At 48.9% G+C, this 22751-nt stretch overlaps 1 protein-coding gene across 9 annotated transcripts in view; it reads left to right on the top strand.

The window, feature by feature from the left end:
• MGMT (O-6-methylguanine-DNA methyltransferase) overlaps nucleotides 1-22751 on the top strand; it is a 285335-nt gene that overhangs the window by 61701 nt on the left and 200883 nt on the right. The gene's annotated exons all lie outside the window — the stretch shown is intronic.

A 22751-nucleotide genomic window follows, 5' to 3' on the forward strand; every position in this document is an offset into this window, starting at 1 on the left:
AAGAGGGGAAAAACCACCCACTCCTTTGCTCAGCGTTTGTCTTAACGGGCTAATAAACACAGCGCCAAGGATGTTAGAAAAAGAAAATACGTAAGAAACATAAAAATTGATTTTAATGGACCGCTGTCAGAGACGGCTATAATGAGCACAAGGGCGGTAATAAATACCAGTTTTCGCCTCCTCGGTCGAGATTTTTCCTGTAGAGCTGCACGTTACAATCAATAGTCTTTTTTAAGACCAAAAAATAAGCAAACCTTTGAATTATATGAATACAGTCTTCTCGATTTCTATGAGAACCATCTGGCTGTAGTGTTCAGAAAATCACAGGCACCAAATAATTTGTAGGGAAAATGTCATTTTGTCTTTTAGCGTGTTCAGTTGCACAGTAAATCACAGAAATTACGTGTTGAATTCTTTTTTTTTTTTTTTTTTTTTTTAAAAAGAGCAAGTGAATTTGGAGAAGAAAAAGTAGGAGGAAAAACCCCTCTTGAAATGCTTTAAATGTCCATTAGGAATTGTGAGAACGGAGTGAAGAAGGGGCGTAGCTTTGCTTCTACTCCCTGTACTTTCTGAATCAAGTTAGGATTAGGTTCATCTGTGGAAAACAAGCTCCTCCAAGTAACAGCTTAATCAGATGCAGCCGGTTTCTCTGGAGGAGAAGCCCTGGCGGAGGAGCAGTGACGCTGGGTCTGCTGGCGGGATGGTCACTGGAGTCTGGCGCCCTCAGCTTTCCTCTCGGCATCTGCAGGCCAGACTCTGGGGTGCGAGCTGCCACACCCCTTCACAAGCAGCAGAGAGAGGAGAGAGAAAGGAGGGGATGCCCTCTGTTTCCAGAAGCAGCATCCGTGTCTTCTCTTACCTTGCTGGGCACGCCGCGCGGGAAGCACGGAGCTTGGCGTGTGCGAGCTGAAGTCGGCGGTTCTGTGCGGAGCGGATTTGGCGGGGGGCGGAGGGCAACCAGCAGTCTGTTGTGTATGGTTAATTTGGGGAGGGATATTTCAGAAGTAGAGAACGGCATAAAATTTATCTGTGTGAATACTCAAGAGTTAACAGTTTCTTTCATTTAAAAAAGCTGAGGTGAAAATCGCATAATAAAATTCGTAGATTTTAACTGTAAAGTTCAGTGAGTTTTCACAGATGTGTACAACCACACGACCACCAGCCCAAACCAAGATATAAAGCACTGTAGAAAGTTCCCTCGTGCTCCCTTTCAGTCACCCCCTCCCCGTTGGCACCCACTGTTCTGATCTCTGTCATGTTGGGTTAGTTTTGCTTGTTCTTGAGCTTGTTCTAGGTGGAGCCATACAACACATACTTCTTTTTGTATTCAGTTCAACAGTGTTTTCAAGGTTCACCCGTGTTGCTCTGTGTGTCAGTAAGTAGTTCATTCTTTTTTATTGAGTAGTAGTTTGTTTTAGGAATATACCACAGTTTGTTTATTCATTCTCCTGTTGATGGACATTTGAGTTGTCCAAGTTTGCGGTACTATGAACAAAACTGCTGTGAATATTCTTGTTCAGGTCTCTTTATGGACGTACGTTTTCATTTCTCTTGAGTGAATTCCTAGGTGTGGAATTGCATGGCTGGATTGCATGTCAAATGGATGTTTAACCTCGTAAGAAATTGCCAACACGTTCCCCAAAGTTTACCATTTTACATTTCCATCAGGAACGTATGGGAGTTTCTGTTATTCTGCCTTCTCACCGCACTTGGTGGTGGTAGTTTTTAAAGTTACAGCCGCTCTGGTGGGTATGAAGTATTATCTCTCTCATTGTGGTGGTGACCTGCCCTTTCCTGATGACTTACCTTGAACACCGTTTTCAGTAAGCTTTCATTGTGAGGCAAGTCTCTTGCCCATTTTTAGTTGGTGTTTTCTTGGTTTTTGTTGTCAGTTGGTAGTTGGTGATCAGATATATGTGTTGATCGTTTTCTCACAGCTGGGGACTTGTGTTTTCATTTTTTTAATAATGTCTTTTAATGAATAGAAGTTTTTAATTTTGAGGAAGACCAACTTTCTTGTTTCCTTTCTGTTCAGCATATTTTGTGTGTTTAAGAAATATTTGCCTACTCTAATTTCACAAATAGATTCTCTTATAAATCCTTTGAAAAACATTATAATTTTAGCTTTTTATGTTTAGATCTGTGTTCCATCACCTTGAATTACCTTGTTGTGAGGTACTCAGTTTTCTCCGCAGACATTTAGTTGTTTCAGTATCATTTGTTGGGGGCGGGGGGCGGGAAACCATTCCTTTCTCCATGGCATCGCCTCAGTGTTCTTGTCAAAAAATCAGCCACATGGCCATACGTGTGTGGGTTATATATGTCTGGACACTGTTGCGTTCAGCCGATCTTTTCATCTGTTCTGGGCCAGTGCTACACTGACTTGATGATGTAGCTTTGTGATAAGTCTTGAATTAATGTGAGTCTTCCAGCTCTCCACCCCCCACCACCCGTTTTTTTTGTTGTTGTTTTTTTGGAAGATTGTCTTGGTTTCTAGGTCTCAGTTTTCCATATTACTTTTAGAATCAAGGTGTCAGTTTCTCCAAAAATGCCTATGGGGATTTTGATTGGAGTTCATTGAATCTGTGTGTCAATTTTGGGAGGGTTGACATCTTAAATTGAATTTTCCAGTTCATGACTGTGGTTTAGCTCAGCATTTGTTTAGCTTCTATTTAATTTTTCTCAGTGGTGTTTTGTAGTTTCCACTTTAAAGATCTTGGTGTGTCTTTTGTAAAGTTGATTTCTAAATGCTTCGTTTTTGATGGTACTGTAAATCAGCTTAATTTTTTTTTTTCTTTTTAACTTTTAAACTACTGCTGCTGGTACATAACACTTGATTTTTGTATGTTGATTTTATTCTGCCATCTTACTAAATTCACTTCTTAGTTCCAGGAATTCTTTTGCCGTTTCCTTAGGATTTTCTCTGTAGAAAATCATGATGTCTGTGAGTAAACACACTTTGTTTCTTTGTTTATGATCTTTTTGCCTTTTATTTTTTTTCTTTTGTTGCACTGGCTAGAACCTCTAATATGACGTTGAATAAAAGTCATGACAGTGGACCTCCTTCCCGTGTTCCAGTCATAGGGGGAAGCTTCAAGTATATCAGGGTGACTGCTGGCCTTGTTGGCTTTAATAGGCGTCCTTTCTCACACTGAGAATGCTTCCTCAATCTGCTGAATTTTGTTAAATGGTTTTTCTGCATGTATCAACATGATCCTGTTTTTCTCTTTTATTCTTTAAATGTGAAGTAAGCTAATTTTTGGATTTTGAACCAGTCTTGAAATGCCGCTGTACGACATCATGTAATTCATGGTATAGCCTTCTTTTTCCCTTACATGTTACAAGTTGAAATTTGCTATTTCGTTTAGCATTTATGTGTTTAAGTTCATGAAGGGTGTTCGTCTATAATTCTTTCTTTGGTGATGTCTTTGTGAGGTTCGGGCATTTGGGTTTTTCTGACTACATGAAGTGAGTTTGGAAGTGTTTCCTCCTCTACGTTCTGAAAGAGTCACGTGGGGGAATCCTTTTCTTCCAGTTTGACGCCACCCGGATCTGGTAGGAAGGCTTCTGATTAGAACTCCCTTGTCTGATAGAAGTAGGCGCCGCCCTCACCCACCCTGAGGGGGCCCTCCCTTGCTTTGGCTTTTTGCAGGTGGAGCCATTTGCACCCTCCAGGGCTGTCCCCTCTAGCTCTGCTGCTGTGGTGGACGGTGGCTGTGAGGGGGTTTTGAGCAGAGCATCCTAAAGACTCTGGGCCCCTGTTCTCACCCTCCTTCTTGTGAGTCCTGGCACCTTCGTTTCCTCCGAAGCCGTGCTGGTTTCTTCAGTAGATAAATTAGAAGATGGCCACGGACGTCTGTCCTTAGTGAAATTCCTTTCACGCTTCTGTACAAAGTAGGATTCCTGTGCGTATGGCTTTGTACAGTGATCCTTGATTTCTTTTTTGTGTAAGTTACATTGCTCACCTTTCCTAAAAATATGAGTGGAGAACATCAGTTTGGAAAGTGGTATAATAGTCTCAGTTTTATAACTTCCTGCCGATATCAAGCTTCCATTCACGACTGTCTTTTGCAAGAACTTGACCGATCTCTCCCCACTCCACCTTCATGTGGCCGTGAAGCTTTGACCTCATCATCATGCCCCACAGTGTCTAAAATCTAAGGAGAAGGGCGGGAGAATATATTGGTTTTCCTCATGTTATTTTCGGGCTTGTTTAGTTTTCCATAAAGTTGATTGTAGTATTTGATTACTTGAAAATGGACTGTACAACCCTGGGTTATACTTACCATTACGAAAACAGCAGTAGGACGTTAGGATCTGGGAAGCTAGAGAGAATTAGTTGCGTGTGCTTCACGTCTGTCAAAGATTTACCTTTGTTTTTCATTTTAAAATTTTTTCCATATAAAGCTTTTTAGAAGAATGCGGAATGCAACTGAAAACGTTGTAGTCCAGCCAAAGTAAGCCATTGTAAAACTTGCTGTATCTTGAAAGACTTAAAAACGACGCAGGCTGTGCTGTACTTGACAGGAGTGTGTGGTGTCGTGGGGGTTCGGGCAGAGTGTTGTCATTTCTGCCTCCTGGCATCTTTCGCCTGCCAGCTCTGGTGTTGAGGGCTGGGAGAGGCACGCGGCTTAGGCCTCACCCTCCTCTGCGGACCCGCCTGGCCGGCCAGCCGAGGGGGGATGGGCGTGGGCCAGGACCCTCGGGGACCTTGGGAGAGTGTCACAGCGGGGCCTCTGTGCTCTACCTGGGAGGGGGTCTCCTGCCTCGTCAGGTGCACTGCCGATTTTCGCCCCCGGAATGTGCCAAGGTCGTCACTCCACTGAAGGAAGGAAGGTGCCTTTGAGGCCTTCCTGAAGGAAAGTTGGACTCTTGACGTCCAGTCGGGCCTGTCGGTTTGAACGGATAGTGACCGGTGGTTTCCGCCTGCATTTGCTGCTTTCCTGTTCATCTTTAGATATTTAAAGCAAGTAAGTGGACCACCAGGAGAACGTGAGGCTGTCAGGGGCCTGTCTGGGGCCCCTGACCCCGCGCGGCCTGGGCCTGCCGCCTGCTGGCCCCTCGGGGACCTCGGTGCCCGTCGATCTGCCCCTTCCCAGCTCAAGATAGTAGCTGAGATCCGCAGGTCGTGAAAGCCTTCCTGGGAGACTCGTAATTTCATTCTTCCCGACAGATTGGGAAGTTTGAACACAGACACAGCACTTGCTTTATTATAATTGGTCTTTCAAGGAAGAGAAGAAAGCGTTCTTACAGATAAAAACCTGCAGAGGCGCTCCCAGGAAAGGGACGCCCAGAACTGCGCCGCAGGAATTTTACCTGCAGCTAGTTTAGTTGTCTCATTGCTTTTCTTCGGTGGCTCGAAATAATGATTTGTGTTGTGTGTACTTAAAAATGTGATTGTTTTTATTTTACAGAATGTTCCTTAAGGAGGTCTCGAGTCAAATAAGCATGTTTCTGTGAGGAAAACTTGCCAAGCTCTGTGGCTTCATAGAAGTCGTCTGTGTTTTAGAGCAAGTGCTTGGGTGCCCTGGTGAGCCTGAGGCCTGGGGGTGTTGAGGGGCCTCCCTCCCTCCCGGTTTCTGGCTCAGGCGGTGCGTTATCAGTAGCTTGTGGCGAGTTCCTCTCCTGACTTACGTGGTCAGTAACACAGACCGTGCGCGTACTTCGCTCTCAGTGTCCGTGACGAGAGAGGCGGTGGTGTCGTCGTTCAGGCTGATGGCTGGAGAGATGAGGGGGAAGCCAGGATGCTGCTCTCCAGTTGGGGCGTCTCGGGGGGAGTTCCCCTGTTCCCAGGACGGGGCGGGCCACGGTTGCAAGTCCTCCAGCCTCTGGAGTGTAAGAGCACTTTGAGAGTGAAGGAGGTAAATTGGCCAATCCCAAGCGGAGGAAGGTGGGTGTTTTCCTCCGAGGCACGTGAAATATCCTGAAACCCTCTGCTCAGAACGGTCACCTTCCTTTCGGAGGTGTTGGACTCTTCCCCTCTGTTCACGCCTGCTTCTGAAAGGATGGCACCGCAGCTTTCCCGGAGAAAGGGCTCTCCTGTCACCTAGACACTGCCACAGAAAGCCTTTCCCTTTTCCCACGAGAAGGAGACGTGGGCCGTATGGTGTGTGGCCCCTGGAGGACGGGTCCCCGCAGTGCCCTCACTGGGTGCAGGGCTCCCCTAGTTACTGGGATGTAACCAGCATCCGAGTTTACCCTCGCCTTGCGGGAAATGGTGTGCTGATGACAAGCTCTGGGCTCTATCCAGATCTTCTCCAAGCAGCAGCTTTCCCCCTAAGGGAAGGGCCCAGTGCGTGTCAGCCTCACCCTGAGGCCTGCAGGGCCTGCCTGGACCGTGTGCTCTCGGGTGGAGGCCCGCCCAGGACCTGTGTGGTCTTGCAGGGGCCATTTCTGGTGTAATTGGCCAAGTCAGTAGTCCCCCCTCCGCGGCCCTTTGGAGGCGCCACTGCCGTGCGGCAGCCAGGCCTAGACGTGGGCAGGGCCCCCCCCTGCCGCCCACCTGCTCGTCCAGCTCTGTGGTCTTGTACCTCCCGTGGTGTCACCCACCCACTTGCTGGCCTCCTGTTGCCAGCCTCTTGCGGTCCTCGCCCTGGTCCCCATTCATCTAATTAGCTGCAGTCGGGAAAGTTAGCTAAAGGCTTGTTCAGCTTGTGAGAGGAACGAGGTTAAATCAACTCCGAGAGAAACAGAGTGGAACTTAACGACAGTGTTGCAACATCGTGGAGGTCATTTCCATTTTCTCCAGGAGTCTTTTTCCAGAAGAGGCTGGGTTGCCAGGAATCAGACAGATACCGGGTAAGTGGGGCTCCCCTTGGAAGGGCCGGGCCTTGTGTGAGGAGCTGAGTGCTGGCCGCGGCGTGCGGCCCTGGGGCAGCTCCCCAGCCCTGCGCTGACGCCGCTTGGTCAGCAGAAGACTTGGGGGTGGGCGGAGGAGGCTGGTCTCAGGGTCTCAAGAGAAAGACTCAAGGGGAGAGGGGGCTGTCGCCTCTCCTTCCTTTGGTTTTCACCGCTGACGGCCCCTACCGGAGCTGACTTTCCCTTCCCTGGTCCCTCTTCTCGGCCTTCTGAGCAGTTGAGGAGAGCCCTGGGACGGTTCCTGGTTGGGTTTAGTAACGAGAACTGCGGTGACTTTGGCGCTGGGTGCCTGGATGAGGGTGTCTGTAAAGTAGGATGTTCACCACTTCACGTCTAACATGAAAATTCCGGCTCAACACCTACTGTTGTAGGAACGGAAGGGACACCGTGACGTGTCCTCGTATGTGTTTGCCTGCCTCACGCAGACGTACAGGGTGCTCACGCGTACGTGCTGGTGTTTAAAGCTAGGCGGGTGATGCCGTGCCCCTTTCCCAGGGGACAGAGCTGATGCCGTGCGAGGAGGAGCGTGGTGGCTGGGACTCAGAGCCACTTCCTCGACTCCTTCCTCTGAGCCAGGTTGCACCTCACCGCCGTCCCCCTCTCCTTTTGTGGAAACGAAGCTGTGGTACCTGAGGCCATCGACAGACGTTTCTCACATTTTGCCCCTGGATTTTGATTTCCAGAATTTTTATTGTTCGTGTATCTCTAATATTTTCTGGTATTTAAACCATCTGTGACTGGTGAATACTTTTCAACTTTTGTTTTTAAAATGTTAATGTCATTTAAGCTGTAAACTCTCCAAATGTATTTGGTTTGTTAAATTTATTTTCTTTAAATTGTATCAGTAATTAGATCAGCTCCTTGGTATTAATGTACAGGCTAGTTCTTGAATGCTGATCAGTTTAGAATTTAAATTGAGTTAAAGGTTAAATGAGTTTCATTTTTGAATTGAACTGAACCATTGTCTTGTGTCAGATTCATCCAGAATTTTTATTTCCAGTTGCTGTATCAAGTGACAGAAGTGGGTCTTTTTGTGATAAAAACATTGAATAAATTTAGGATTAAGCTAGAGTCACTTGTTTGTTCACTCAGAACACGTGAGTGCCTGCCGTGTGACGGGCCCTGTGCCTGGGGGACATGCATTGGGGACGGTACAGTAATGCGTGTGACAGCTCCACCCCCACGGAGCTCCCGCCCAGCATAGGACGGGGCTGGGGTGGGCAGTCAAGTGTGGCGTCACGGCCCTCCACGGGGGGGCGTGTGTGAGCAGGCGTGGGGTTAAAAGGGTCCGGGGAGGAGGGGCTCAGGCCTGAGAACCGGCGGGACGCGGTCTGGCCACAGAACCGGTGGAGCCTGTATCGGAAGGGGACGTGGGGACCCACGGCAGGAGGAGGCGTGCTGGAAGGCCGCGGGCCCTGGGTCGGGCGACTAGCTGTCAGGGCGTAGGGTGCAGGCACGCCACGAGGAGAAGAGTATCTGGAGGAACAGTTGCACGAGGGAGCTGGTCACGAAGCAGCACCAGAGAAAACTGAAGACGGGCCAGGACACGGAAGAGAGCAGGGGGAGGGTTGAGTCGGGGAGGCCGAGGACAGGGCCAGCCGGGTGTCGTGCTGCAATTGCTGTGCGCGTCTGCTCCCTCTGGGGTCCCATACTGACTTCAGGCTTCCTTCGGGCTCTGAAGTGGGCATTCCTGGGTGCCCTGGCCTTCGTTGAACCGGCAGTTCCCACCCAGTTAATTTCAGCGTTGCCTCTGGAGTCCCGGGCAGTGGTGGTGGTTCCACATACGTCTGCAGTGGAGATGGCTCCATCCACAGTCGAGACGGATCGTGCATAGCATGGATGTGCCACGCAGGGGGGTCCAGCAGGGACCCAGACCCAAAAGGAGGTGGAGTTCACACCCAGGGTCTCTCGTCCCCTGTGAGCCCGTGGAGCTTTTCGCCGGGGCTGGGGTGGGACAGGAGCCAGAGAATGACTTGCACGGTTCATCTCGTTTGTGAATTCTGTAGTTTTCTTCGGTGCCCCTCTGGATTGAGCCAGACTCGCAGCTACAACTCCAGGGAGTTTAGAGAAGTGCTCGGCTTTCTCTCGGCCCAGTTTCTGTGTCTTGGTTTTACCTCGTCCGTGTGGATTGCTTTCAGGCTTTTACCCACTTCTGTTACCAGGTCTTCTCTGGTCTCGTTTAGTGTTTCCGTAAGAGCCCCAGTATATTTATAAGCATTTCTGTGACACCCTCCCCATCTGATCTACACACACCGCATATGTGCACGAATCTTTTTGAAACAAGAGGGCTTACACACTCAGTATATTAAGTATTGATACACCTGCAGATTCCGAGTGGTTCTGTGGAAGAACACGGGTCCTCCTGGACCAGCATTTACTTTGATTTTTGGCGTCTACCGGCAGAATTGCCGTATTGCCGTGTACGCTCATGCGTATTGTACGTTGGGGGGATTATAGTTTTCTTGCTGTGACAGTCTCTGATGGAATCACGTTAGTACTCTTAAAGCTGCTTCTCACGTGCCTTCTTCCGGAGGTCGGCCCCCCCCGTGCTCACTGACCGGCACAGGTGAAGCACGTAGAGAACGCTCTTACGCTTTACTTCCCCACGTGACAGTGGGGGGCATCCATCGCTTCTGAACGAGCAGCCGTGGAAACCTTCAGCTGGTGAAGCAGACATTCTGCTCCTTCTGTAGATGACTTCACACAGAGCCCATTCCAGTCAGGTGGGGCTGGAGGATTCCTGGGCTGAGCACCCAGCTCGGGAGGGTGACATTTCTTCTCGTTCTGAAGAAGCTGTGTTGCTGGGAGCCGTCCCTCTGCAGCTCACGTTGGGGCGGGGTACTAGGCGAGGAATGTCCACGTGCAGATTCTGCACATTCCAACCACAGTTTTCTGCCAGGGTATTTAGGCAAGCTAAAAATGGAATATAAACAGAATCTACTGCATTCTAGAAGGATGCAGTTATAAGGAGAAACATTTTTAAGACTTAACCCATTGCAGTAGGAAAATGTAAGCCTTGGGGTGTGACGATTCTTTTTTCGGTTCCTTTCTCAAATAGATGTCCTTGTGTATAGTGTTTATATGTGAGTGTTACGTATGTGTGCACACACGCTTGTATAAATATATACATTCTAGACATTTCTGTCCTGCCTCTTTAATGTTGCTTCTGCTAAAAATACATACTTCTAAACCTAGGGGAAATGAAATTGTCGTTCTCGGTTATTAAAGATACCCCAGAAGTAGCCTCCCCAAAATAGTGGGTTTTCCTTCCTAAAATTCATCTGGAAAAATACTTAGCTTTCTGATCTTTATTTTATCCCATTTAAGGCTGTTTGTTAGGAAGAGTTACTGTATAACTGAGCACTGCTTTCATTAAAAAGAGCTGGGCCACTTATTTCCTCCAAAGTTTCTGACCTTTTCTAGGTAAACAAAACTTCTATTGAAAATAATATTTTGAGACTCACACCTTTGTCACCGCGAGTGATGCCGAAAGCCCCCTGCTTTCTGCTGGTCCTGTGCGCAGTCTGGCCTCGCAGGCAGCTCCTGGGCGTCTGTGGGGTCGAATGGAGGGCCAGGGGCTGGCCGGGGGGCTGGGCAGAGGAGGGAGGCGTCAGCCCCCCCTTGGTTCTCAGCAAATGGCTGGGGGTGGAGATGGGACCCGGCCGACATGTCAGACACAAGTGCAGTGGCTGTCAGGAGCCCACGTCTGTTTTTTAACTGGCTTGTTTGTTGTTTTTTTGATGTTGAGTCGTATGAGCTGTTTATGTATGTTGGATATTAATCTCTGATCACTCATATCATTTGCAAATATTTTCTCCCATTCAGTAGGTTGTCTCTTTGTCTTGTCGATGGTTTCCTTAAAAAAAAGGACAGAAGAACTGAGTAGACATTTTTCCCAAGAGGACATGCAGATGGCCAACAGGCACATGAAAAGATGCTGGACATCGCTAATCACCAGGGAAATGCAAATCAAAACCACAGCGAGATAGCACCTCACGCCAGTTAGAATGGCTGTCCTCGAAAAGAACACAGACAACAAATGTTGGCGAGGGTGCAGAGCAGGGGGAACCCTCCTCCACTGTCGGTGGGAACGCAAACTGGCGGAGCCACTGTGGAAGACAGTGTGGAGGTTTCTCAGAAAACTAAAACTAGAGCTGCCATATGACCCAGCACTTCCACTCCTGGGTGTACACCTGAAAAAAACAGAAACTAATTTGAAAAGATACACGCACCCCAGTGTTCGTAGCAGCATTATTTACAGTTACCGAGATATGGAAGCAACCTAGGTTTCCAGCAACAGATGAATGAATAAAGAAAATGTGATGTGATGTGTGTGTGTGTGTGTGTGCATGCGCGCGCACACACACACACACACACACACATACACAACGCAATACTACTTAGCCATGAAAAAGAATGAAATTTTGCCATTTGTAGCACCGTGGGTGGACTTGGTGGGCATTATACTCAGTGAAATACGTCTGACAGAGAAAGATAAATACTGTATGACATCACTTATATGTGGAGTCTAAAAAAGACAACAAACTACTGACTAACAGAAAAGAAGCAGAGGCACAGATATAGAGAACAAACTAGTGGCTACCAGCGGGGAGAGGGAGGGGGAAGGGTGCTGTAAGGCTAGGAGATGAAGAGGTACAAACTATTATGTATAAAGTAACCTACAAGGGTGTGTTGTACAACGTGAGGAGTAAAGCCAGTACTTTATAGTAACTATAAATGGAGTGTATAACCTTTAAAAAGTGCACGTCACTATACTGTACACTTGTAACGTGCATAACATTGTACGTCACCTGTGCTTCAGTTAAGAAAAGGCGGAGGCCGAGTTTGGACCGCGTGGTGCTGTGTGTGGCATTGCTGGGCGGTAAGCCTGAGGCCTGCAGACGGCCCGTGGCAGTGTTCTCCAGGACCTCCTGCTGTGCCTGTCCAGGGGGAAAGCTGGAGCTGGGCAGGGCACATCTGCTTCTCTGTCCCAGCCTGCGCTCAGACCCCATCCTTCTCCACCAGGCTCTTGCAGGTCTTTCTGTCTGGATGTTGGCTTCCATCAGTTTGCAGACACGCATGAACTTCTTCTCAAGGAATTGAAGAAATGCTGGTGTTTACTTCAAATAGTAACGAAGAATCGTGCAGGCAGATGTCAGGGATTCTGGTTAACAGTTGTTAACGCGTTCTGAATGCTTCTCGGCAGATTACTCTTGGGATTGCCTGGGTCCCTGGGCCATCAGAACTGTAAGGGACCTTGGGCAGCATCCAGGCCAGCCCTGTTACTCTCCAGATAGAGGAACCAGAGTCCAGGGACTGAGTGTGCTGCCGGGGCCACTGCAGCCGAGGCTCCCTCTGCTCTCCTAGCGGGCCTCGTGGGACAGGCTCTCTCCCGGCCACGGGCCATCTCTTGTTCCCCATGTGTTTGCTGGCTGAGCGGCCGCGCTTGCTTGGCCCACTTGGTTAGCGTCTGAGAGTCAGCTGCCCGCGGGTGCCAGTGGGGTTTGGAGGGTTGTCCCAGAGCAGGAAGCACACCCGGTGGGGAAGGACGAGGGTCGTGCTGGGGCCCTTGTTGCTGGAGCCGTGAGTCTTCTGGGAGGGGGAGATGGGGCGCGGGGGAGACCCGGGCAGGGGAGGAGATGCGGAGCTGTCTGTGGCGGACGTGGCCCCTTCTTCCCTGCCGAGCAGAGGGGCAGACGCGGGAGCACAGGCGGCCCAAGGGCACGGCCTGCTCGCCAGTACCCACCTCATCGCGCCCTTCCTGTAATGTTTCATTTCGAAAAGTAGGAGACCGCAGCTAGTCGATTTCTTTGTTAGAATTCATTTATTAACTTGACAAGCGCGTTGAAGGAAAGAAGGGAGGGTTCCTTCTGATTGCCGCGCGTCCTGCCTGTGCCATGTCCTCCTGTCCCATGGATGCATTGTTAGTGCAAGGACAGGGCTTCTGCAAGGACATTAACTTCTTCACTTCTACAGCCCTTCTTCCCTTCCCTTCATCATGCCAGCTCCGGGGATCCCTTATTAGAGGGATGATTAATCACGTGATATCTTGTTTTTTTGCATCTGAGTTTTCGAGAGCTCTCCAGATTCTTATTGCCTGAAGTTCCACATGCCATAGACATAATCGCGGCAGCTGTAAATTGTCTTCTGCAGAAGAAACTGACAAACAACTTTATAATTGCGATTTTAGCCTTGGTATCCGAGGGCCAAAAGCATGTCCAAGATGTACGGAGTTCCTGAATTTAAACTGTAAGCCGTAAAATTTTCTTAAGGTCGGTCCCCGTCTGCATCTGTTATTACAGAACCCTTAAAGTTACTTTAGCATATGACGTTAGTTTGCTTGCATGGAAAGTTACCTGTGTTTGCAAACTTGAACAGTTTTGCTGGTTAAGCAGTCTAGAGATGATACACTTTTTTGTCCAAGTATGGTCTGGGTGCTGCCTCCAGAAGAATCACAGCCCATAGGAGAGGTCTGTTTTAAAGGGCGCCCGCTGTTATTTCTGCCCAGGTGTTATGGGGATCATTTGAATTGACAGAACTAAAAGAGGTACAATTTTTAAAAAATCTACTCTTCAGTTTATTTACCTGATACGGAGGAGCAGAGGTATAAATTGGAGAGAGATTGTCATCATTTTGTCCCCATTTTAAGCAGGGCTGGGCCCGCTGATCGTTTCAGTGGATGGTTACCCTCTCAGGGCAGTGGAGTCACAAGGTTGTAGGTAGGGAAGGGGAAGAAATTCCCCTTTGTGCCTACATAATCAGTACTGTTTTGACCCAAGGACGTCCTTCTTCTGCAGTAAAACATACACAAGATAAAATGTATCACTTTGACCATTTTAGGTGTACACCTCCACGGCGTTCAGCACGTGTACGTTGCTGTACAGCCATCACCGCATCCAGCTCCAGAGCTGCGTTCTTGCCAGACTGCGGCTCTGTACTCGTGAAACACCAACACCTCAGCCGGCTCTGAGTCCAGGCCTGGTCCCCACCATTCTGCCTCTGTCTCTCTGCCGACGCACCTTTGATACCCAGAGTTGCCGGGCTCCCCCAAGCCGAGAGAAGCCTGTCTGGAGATCCAGTCCCCTGCCGATGCAGTAAAGCTGCCTTGGCTTGGATGGCAGGTGGGCCTCCAGGCACCTTCTTCTTCCGGGCCGTGGGGCAGGTCGTGCAGTCGGCGCCCCATTGGGAGCACGGGGGCTGCAGAGCCGGCGTGGCCAGATTTTGCTGATAGGTGGGGAAGAACTCTGAAGAAATGCAAAGTTGTATATTTAGTTCTGGGGAGGTATTGCTAATGAAAAACAGGACCCCAGGGCACAGAGATTGTAAGGCAGAGAGAGGCTGAAGAAGGGCACCATCGTAAGACTGAAAGGATGCTGGATTAATCCCGGAGCTTTCTGCACCTGGTCAACTTGTCTTTGATGCCGTCGGACTTTTCCACAGAGGAAGTGGGGGAAGCTTAGCAGGGAAGGTCGGGAAGAAGACCGCAGACAGGGCCTGGGGCGGTGGGCTGAGGAGGGCCGGGCAGCGGCCTGCAGGGAGCGCCGCGGCCGGTGGGGCAGGAGGCCTGTGTGCTGCTGCCGCTCCCGCTGGGAGCCCCTGGCCTGGCCGTTCGAGGTGGATATGGCTGCTCTTGAATTTGTGATTTTCACGTCGTTTCAAGGGCCTTTGTTGCACACGGAGGTGCTTTCACCTGTAACATTTAACTCCTTCCTCTCTCTGTCTTTAGTGGATGGACTACTATTGGGTGTGCAGTGATCAAAACCAAAACATCCAACAAGCACCAGAAGATCTTCAGCGGGTACATTTAACACACTTTAGAGACAGCTCTGAGCATTAGAATGTGGCCTGATCGTTCGCTGCCTGCCTGGAAGCCTGGCCTGTGCTTCTCCCAGGAGAGCTTGCCCCTGGCCTTCTGAAAGTGACTTGCGGTCAGTGCAAGGAGGGACTGTGGTCTGAATCACAGAGGCCCAGGTGGCTGCATGTGCCTCCCACCGGGCTTGTGCTGCCCATGGGAACGATTATTAGTTTTATGTCATGAAGCCGGGATAAGGAGAACTAAAGAACAACTTTTATCCCGTTGTTAGGTCAAAAAAGATAGCTGATTTAACGACCCTCGTAATGGTTCAGTTTATTTAGCTACGAGAGCAGTGGCAACAGGAGGTCAGCTTGGCGAGTGTCCTGGTGGGGGCTCCGCGCTCCCCAGATTCCCCGGGAGGACTGGACTCCCTGCTGCGGGAGACGCTCTTGGCTGTGTGACTTCTGTGGCCCGAGTGAGCTTCTGCTGTTGCCATGAGGAGAGCATGCCCCGGGCAGCCCTCTGCTCCAGGGAGGGCGAGGTGCGACATGCCACACAGGCCCGCACCCCCAGGAGCCCAGACCAGGCCCAGCCGTCTGCCTGCATCACTGGTGGCATCGCATGGTCCCCTAGGAGTTGCCCCGGGCCGGACCCGTGCACACCTAGTGCGTTGTGCTCCGTGGTGCCTCGTTGGCCCGGGGAGCTTGCTCATCCTGTTACTGCATAGGAAGCTCCGACAGGAGGGCCGAGAGGAGATAGAGCACCGTTATTTCTGTGAGGGAAGGGGGCGGGGGCGTCCCTACCCAAGAGAGGGTGAGGTGTGTGAGGAGAAGGGAAAGTGTGGGCTCGTCCTCATTGAAGCCTGCTGACACCTACGTGTAGATTCCAAGGAAATGTTTGGTGCGCCTTGAGCCAAGTTACGCGCTCACTCAGGTGAGCGTGTGAGTATTCACCTGTGCAGAGCGTGCCAGGGAGTGTCTCTCTACCTGCACCAGGTAACTGGCTTCATTTTCATGGAGAATTCTGCGTTGTGAGTGTGTCTCCTGCTCACTCTGGGGAAGCCTTGTACCCACTGTGTAAAGGCTGCCTCAGGTTGGTCCTGGCACGGTGGGGCTGCCGGCTGAAGGTGGGAGGCTTTCTGTTGACGTCCCCTGAGGGACGGCAGTGCAGATGCCACGGTCAAAAGGCGTGGAAGTAACGTACACTCAGAAGTCCTCCCCAGAAGGTTATTCTTCGTTTCTCCCCTCATATATAACCTTTTAGTATTTTCTCCCAGCTTTTTCATTAATATATGTAAAAATATTAAAAGCCCTTGTATGTTACATCAAAAACTATGTCAGCTGCTCTGCTTTTTTCTATTTATTAAAACTTTTCAAGCAGTAAAAACATTTTACTTGTTAATGAGGGAAAGTGGGAAAATTAATGACATAGAGCTTGGATCCACCAAGATGTCTCCTCTTAACCACGCACAGCCAGCTCTCTCCTCGCTGCACGTACTTTAATTTCCGCGATAGGGTTCAGTAAGCAAATGCAAATAGATTTAATGATTTGCATCAGTAGATCATTTCTCTGTTTAATATCCTCTGATATTTTGGGTCAAGGACTCTTTCTTTGGGAGGCTGGTACAATTTCTAGAGCTAAGATTACTAATATTAGTAATAATATGTTATGTTCAAGTGAATTGAGATAAATTTATCCTTCTCACAAAGTCAGATTTACACAGTATTTCTGTTTGCTGTGGAGGGAGGAAACGCTGCCTAATGAAGTAGATGAAAGGAACAGGCCGTTTTCCTGGTTGCCCGGTGCGTTGGGTGACACTCGTCAAGCGCCGGGTGTTCCAGTGCCTAGCACTTGAGAGCAGTGGTTGTCTTGTCTTACATCCACACACTGGGTGAACCTGTGGGCCCACAGGGCACACGGTACATTTTTGTCAAGTCAGTTCAACAAAGGAGTGAAATTAGAACTCTGTTCACCAAGCACTCATTGAGCTTTTCTGTGTCGAGCCGGTAGTAGCCTGGTGCGAGATGGATGCAAAGACATGAGCCTGTCCTCAAGGAACTCTGTCCATTAGGGGAGCCAGAAGTGTCGGCGAGTAGGCAAAGAGAACAATATGCAGAAGGCACTAAAGACTGATTGAGAAGCTCTGGAATCAGGGCAGGAGGGAAGCTTTCATGGGGAGAAGGCAGAGGATCTCATTGGTGGCCTGTCCCAAAGGCCACCTCCATTCCTGCCTCCCCTTAGAAAGACTGAGTAGGTGCTGGCTCACCTGACCTTGCTGCTGAGGGCCCTCTGGCTCGCTCCAGAGGAAAAAGACCTTTCCTCCCTCATAACAGAAGTATGACTGCTCCTCAGTCTTTGGACATGATTGTATGAAGATGTGTGATTCTGGGAGCTGGGGCAGCTGTTTTGTAACCACGAGGGGGTGAATCTGGAGCCGAAAGGCAGTTTGCTACAAGGAAGGATGATGGGAAGAGCTGGGTCCTTGATGGGCCCGCCAGTGGCCGACTTCCCTCAGAACACGTGTGACCTGATGCCTGTCCACACCACATGTGGCACAGCCACAAGCAACCTGCAGATGGTGCGCTTGTAATGTTGTCATCTGTGAAACTTAGGCTCCTTTTAGCAAATAAAGAAAACTGCAAAGGAAGTAGGAGTCACTCGTAGTTCTGATACCCAGAAGTACGTTATTCACATTTTAGTATAATTCCTTCTAGCTTTCTCATCGCTGTGTGTTTAAAATCAGTTCTGTATCCTACATTCTAAATTAAACCTTACATCATAAGCATTTTTATTATGTTATTAAAAACTTTTTTAAAGTATGATTTTTTTTTTTTTTTAAAGGTCTGTCTTAGAACCTTTTTAAAGGCCTGTGTTGAATGGTTGTGCCAGGATTACAAATCTTCCTGTCCTAGTGAACACCCAGGGTGTTCGTTTGCTGTCACTGGCTTGCTGTACACCTCCTTGATGAGCACCTTTGTGAACCTGGGGGAACGTTTCCTTAAGTTTTCTGATTTCTTTCCCTATAGCTTATGCCCCTGTAACACCCTTTCTTTTCCGCACAGTCATTTCTGGAATTAAATGTGTTCACGTGACCCCCCCCCCCAACCGCCTTAAAGAATGTGGTTTAGTACTTCAGGGTGAGAAAACACTAGCGCTGACTCCTCTGACCCCTCAGTCCTTGCTCTTTGACCCCTGAACTCTAGACTCGGGTGTGCTGACCTGCACTTCCTGGTGTGTGGCTGCACAGCCCAGGTGTCAGATGGTGCCAAGTGGTGGGTGAGGCCCACAGCCTCTGGAGCTGGACTCCTGTGTTTTGAGGCCCAGCCCCACCTCTTTATAGATGCCGTGGGACAGATCACTTCACTGCTCCTTGTTTGCCCACATGTCAAGTGGGGTCACGGTAGTATCTGTTATAGGATTTTTGGAGGATTAAATCCGCTAATCTCTAGAAAGTTCTTGGAATGCTGCACACCCCAGAGTAGGCTCCGGAATGTTAGCTGCTGTTATTGGTGGCGATGATGGCAGCCGTCCTACTACCACTGTTACTGTCACCTGAAGTAGCCCTGGGGTACTCGCACCGCGGCCTCCTTCACCTGGAAGCTTCTTCCTGCCCCTCCTCTCTCCCAACTCTGACACATTTCCCAGCCCTCTCTGTGCTCCAGGCTTGGTTCTGGAACCCTCCTCCAGGCTCTTCCAGCACTTTGAATTTACCCCGTGCTGGGCCCGGCCCCACTTTGTTATAATTATCTCCTTCAGCGGCTGCGTCTTCTAGCCTCTGAGGTCCTGGAGGGCAGGACCACGTCTGTCTTGCTTCCTGACTCTGCGACCCTTAGTACCTGGTACAGGAGGCGCTGCAAGCATCTTTGTTAAAGATGGAGCAGAGGAAGGGCTGGGGACTGGAATGTCAGCGCTCTTCATAAAGAACGATGTGCTTATAGAGGTCGGAGGTGAAAAGGGCATCGTGTTCAGGGCTTTGTCTCAGCCGGTTGCCAGGATCTGGCATGCTATTTACTCGGGGTTGTCCCCCTCTGAGATCCTCTAGAGCAGGTGGAGACCGTGCCTGGGGTCAGGGAAGCCCACGCGGTTAGCTGGACCTCCTCGAAATGGGGCGGCCTCCAGAGAGCCCCAGATGGGCCCTTCTGCTTGACCATCGTCTTCAGAAGCAATAATCAGCTGTGAAAACAGTGGTTTCCAAGTAGCCTTTTGTCCTCTTAAGTATTCTCTTAAAAAGAGTCCGCATTTTTGTGACTGTCTTGCCTTGGACTGTGAGGGGTTGGCAGGATTTTGTCGCTTCCTGTGCTCGTCCGCTGCTGTGTTATCTTGTGAGCTGAGACCACGCAGCGTTTTACTCCGTTATTTTAGTGTCAGCCCTGTTGGTCTTGGTGAGAGGGCTTGCTAAGGGCTGGACTGAACTGTGTCCCCCCCCAAACTGGTATATTGAAGTCCTAACGGCCTAGTACCTCAGAATGTGACTGCATTTGGACATAGGGCCTTTATTTATCTTTTATATATATTTTTATTGAAGCATAGTTGATTTACGTTGTGTTCATTTTTGCTGTACAGCAACGTGATTCAGTTATACACGTATATATACATACATACATTCTTTTTCATATTCTTTTCCATGATGGTGTACCACAGGATGTCGAATATAGCCCTCTGTGCTGTGCAGTAGGACCTTGCTGTTTATCCATCCTGTATCTAATAGCTCACATCTGCTAACGCCAGCCGCTCCATCCCTCCCACAGCCCCCCCTTCCCCTTGGCAACCGCCAGTCTGTTCTCTAGGACATAGGGCCTTTAAAGAGGTGCCTAGGGTGGGCTCTGGTCCGATATAGCTGGTGTCCTTATAAGAAGGGGGAGATTAGGACACAGACACAGAGAAAAGACCATGTGAGGACATGGTGAGAAGGTGACCATCTGTAAGCCAAGGACGTAGGCCGCAGGAGGAGCCAGCCCCGCAACGCCTTGATCTCCGACTTCTGGTCTCCGGAACGTAGCACCCGATCTGTGGTTCTTTGTTACGGCAGCCCTGGTAACGAGTGCAGTGCGTCTCAAGGACTGCCGTACCATCGTGTAGCTAGCTTCCTTTCTCGTTGCTGTGGGGATGTGCGGCCGATGAAGGTAAGCAGTCGTCCCTGGTCAGGTATGTTCCTGAATATCACCATTGTTGGCAGAGTCGTGGTAGGTAAGATGGGGCCTCAGGACACAAGGAATTACGGGAAAATGATTCAGATGGCATCATATATAGTAGAAAAGCGAAGTTCAAGAAGGCGTCCTTTTTTTTTTTTTTTTAAATGAAGACGGTTTTCTAAGAGTAGCAAAATGGCGAGGAAGGTGCAGAAATTCCCCACATACCTCCTTCTCCACACATGCACAGCCTCGCCACCCCCCGTCAGCATCCCCCGCCCAGGTGGCGCATTTGTTTCAGTCAGTGAACCCACGTTGACACATCGTGATCACCTGAAGCCCATGGTGTAAGTCACCATTCGCTGTTGGTGAAGGCGTCGTTTCTTAAACAGATCAAACTCAGCAGTGATAAAAAGCTGGCTCTGGCGAGTACCGTTTGTCCCGGCTGGCTCTCCCTCAGGTCCCATGGACTGGACTTGGAGAGTCTGTGAACTAGCCCTTCCCTGAAAGAAGCCTAATGACCTTTTATGTTCTCACGCTTCTGCAAAATACGTGAATGCTTGCGCTCCCTTTTTATAAACCGTTTTTCCCTGGGCTTGGTGTCCTGTTGTCCCTGTTTTGCTGCTGTCTTACCTGTCCCTGTTAATCCATGCTCCCTAGAGAGCAAGATTATTTTTCATTATCCAGATGCAGTAGCAGTTTACACAATATCTTACCCCAGCTTCATTATTGAATCAGAACATCTGCTCTGACGAGCAAGCCAGTGGAAACTGTTTCAGACGTGCCATCAGACGCAGAATGCAGCCTTCGTGTCTTCACTGCTCTCCCAGTAGTGCCTTGTCTCCCCACCTCCTTGTTTAAACTTCTGAGGCTTCTTTGTTGACATCTTTCCACCTTTTCCTAAGGGTTTAGCCCATCTTGAATCTCTTTATGAGTGCCTGGGGTCACTACCAGCTTGGGTCGAATTTTGTTAGTGTCTTTGGGATTTTTAACGTATTTTACTATTTGTTTATGTTGTCACGTACGTTTCTTCCACGGTAGAAATAAATTGTAATTTGCCTCTGAGACTGCCCTGTGACCTTGAGAACTGCACACAAGTGAACTCAGTAATGAGTTCACTAAATGTTAAATCATTAGGTAGCTGGTGTTTAAATGATATGCCTTATGGGGAAGCCTTTGAATTTTTATATAGGTATTGACAAAGTTAGTGATAACTGGTGAAGTTGGTTACAGTTTTTTAGATAGAATAGGAACTCATCATTTCCCCCAGTTAACAGTGAAACAGAAGCCCTTGTAGATTCTGTCTACAACACGTTTTCAGGAGTGAATTACTAGATTTGGAAAGTGAGGGTTGCCTGGGTTTGTTGTTCTCAACTTCTTTTTAGAGGAACTGAACTGAACTGTACATATGCATATGGTATTTCAGAATATTAGTCTACAAATACAGAATTGCATTTGGAGATAGATAGGTGCCGTCATAGTCATTCACTGTGAAATAAAGGATGTGGCTTACAGGTATGTTTCCCCTCATTCTGGAAGTTGCTCTTGCCTTCCCTTTGCACAGACTCCAGAAAGAGGCTCCCCGCTTCCTCTGCGTGAGCGGGAAGGCAGCCTGGGCCTTCCCGCGCCCGCCCAGGATCAGGCCGCATGCAGCAAGCAGCCGTGTCCTCGGGACACGCGCTTGGGAGTCTGGGAAATGGAAAGCTCATCCACTGCTGGTAAATGGCCGGATAGAAATGTGTGACACCCTGGCTAACAGGCTGTGATGAAACTGAAGGTGGTCTTTTCTAAGAAGCCTTATTGAAATACTGCCCGTTTGGGGTAAATGTAATAGTACAGTAAGCCCTGAGCTTGGTGGGCACATTGCAGAATGCAGTCCTGTTGGCTTTCTCTGACTTCCTGACGTCCTCAACCCCACAGCCTGGTGGGGCAAGTGCCCCTTTCGTCTACGTTCGCTCATTTCCCGTTTTCCCTCTTTAAGTGGAAGCTGTGGCGTTCTCTGTCTTTGGCTCTCCTTTCTGAGATTGGAAATTGTGTTGCAGCTCTGTTGTATTATTGTGAACTTGCCTGTGAAAAATCTCCTGTGGCCTTTTTGTGATTGCCGCCCTGCACCGTGCCCGACGAGAGGCACTCACGGTGCCTCCGCTTTACCTCCAGTTTTGGAGTCTTCGTTTTTGTTCTTTTGTGACAGTATAGTTGATTTGGAGTCTTTCATAAAGTGTGTCAGATCGTTTTTGCCGTTTCTCTTTTTCCGTCAACTTTCATTTTCCATTTCGATCTCGGTTACCCTTCTTATGCACACTCATGCTTGTTGCTGGTGTGTCAGTTCTGCTCTGAGGGTAGCCTGATCTCATTCCGTTCCCATAATGGTGACGTTAGCAGTTATCATATTTGGCATTTGGGATTCGATGAAGCAGTGTTTGGTCTTCTAGGGTTTTTTCATACAGCACTGGGGTGATATCCTAGTGCTAGGATACTTGCATTTACCAGGGCACAGTTTCTACATTGGAACAAGGCACTGGGTCCACACGCAGGCATCTCTTTTTACTCACAGGAATTAGTATTACCTTGTTTGTTTACCTAAATCGTGAACCCTTTTAGGTGAGTGACCTCATGATAACAAGGGTAATTAAAGTAGTATGGCGTATTGAGTAGACTTAGACTACACATTTACCTGTATGTACTGTATTTCCAATATTTATTCAGAGTGACTTTTCTCAGATATTTAATAAGAATTAATAATTGAATGTACTCTCGCCTTCTTACTTCGCCCTGGGATCCCGTAAGATCTTTGAAGCTAAAACTAGTTTGGGCCCTTAAGGGGTTTATAGAAATTAGGTATGTCTGAGTATGGAAATGGCTGGCATGGTGAAAAAATTGAGTCCTTAAGTAATTTGCTATTCCCAGTGATAATTAGAAGAAACCCCTGTTCTAGCTCCATTTCCCAATCTTTTTCTTTTTTTTCTTTT

The sequence above is a fragment of the Monodon monoceros genome, unplaced genomic scaffold (genome assembly GCF_005190385.1).
Source record: "Monodon monoceros isolate NGI ecotype Baffin Bay Population unplaced genomic scaffold, NGI_Narwhal_1 Super_Scaffold_4, whole genome shotgun sequence".
NCBI lineage: Eukaryota > Metazoa > Chordata > Mammalia > Artiodactyla > Monodontidae > Monodon > Monodon monoceros.